Raw genomic sequence first — 1,401 nt, forward strand, 5'->3', positions numbered from 1 at the left:
CAAGCCCCCTGCTCTTTCTCTCACCTTGTTCTATGCACCAACCTCGCTGCATCTTGGACAGGAGCAGAAGGAGGGACAGAAATATGAAAAAGTGAGCATGTACGTGTATCCAAAGAAACTAAGTGAGTGGGTCAGCCTGATTTTATTTGGATTGTCAGCAGCGAAACAAAGATTATGGTGAAGAAAAAAAAACAATGTTTTTCTTGCCTATCTATTACAGGTACATTTGCAACTGCTATTTACATTTTGTATAGCATATCAGATTTCTCACTTTTCCCAAGACCAAAGATGAGTAAGGGACTTTTGCCCAGTGCTCAGAAAAGTGCTATTAAAATATGCAGGTCGGTTCCACACCCGTAGTTCAGTGGTTAGGGCGCTGGCCACATGCACCAGGGCTGGCGGCTTAGAACCTAGCCAAAGACCCACAAACAACAATGACAACAATACCAAAAAAAAAATAGCCAGGCCTTGTGGCAGGTGCCTGTCGTCCCAGCTACTTGTGAGGCTGAGGCAAGAGAATTGCTTAAGCTCAAGAGTTTGAGGTTGGTGTGAGCTGTGACACCATGGCAATCTACCAAGGGTAACATAGTGAGACTCTATCTCAAAAAAAAAAGAAAAGAAAAAAAAATATATATGCGCTGGTCAGAGAAGAATTGAGCCAATTACAGGTATATTTCTTAGCCCCATATTTTAAATATAGGAATTAGGAGGGCCAGTGATAGAACTAGTTATAGGATTGCCACTCACAAAGTCCAGCTTTCTTTACTTAAGACCATCCTCTCCTGACTTACTTATCACTTTTGGGGTGCATTTGGACTATGTTTGTAATTTACTATTGCAAGTGCAGAGAACTGAATTTCATTAATAAAGCTTTGCCAGTGGCTCTAGATCTCCACATGGCAGGGGTGCCAAAGACCTATGCAGCCTAAATCTCTAAGGCTGGGCCAGAGACTTTGCTGCATTGCTGATGAGAGATGGTTGATCAATGATCAGCAATTTTCCCCAGGATGAACTGGGGCTTTGATTTGTGTCCTAGAAAAATCATTGTCCCTTTAAAGCTGGAACAATCCCTGCTCTCAACCAGGACACGATTGCCTCGTAGAAAAACACTGATCTCTGTCCCCAAATAGCTTATGCTGTTAACTCAGACAAAAAATATGGTATGAAAAACAGATAAAAACCATTTTTCTTGGGCACCTAAAACATATATGTGGTCTAGAATTTGTCAGTAATTAAGGTGCACCATATAGAGTTTGAAATAAATTATTTGATCACAAAATTCATGTAGTTCTTAAGTAAATGGCTTAATTGTGTAGGATTTTTAATGATGTGTAATTGTTAGATTTTGTGTTATATAATTTTTTTTTCTTTTTGTTTGTTTGGCTTTTTTTTTTTTTTTTT

The sequence above is a fragment of the Otolemur garnettii genome, unplaced genomic scaffold, assembly GCF_000181295.1.
Source record: "Otolemur garnettii isolate 467f Iridium unplaced genomic scaffold, OtoGar3 scaffold00034, whole genome shotgun sequence".
Taxonomy (NCBI): Eukaryota; Metazoa; Chordata; class Mammalia; order Primates; family Galagidae; genus Otolemur; species Otolemur garnettii.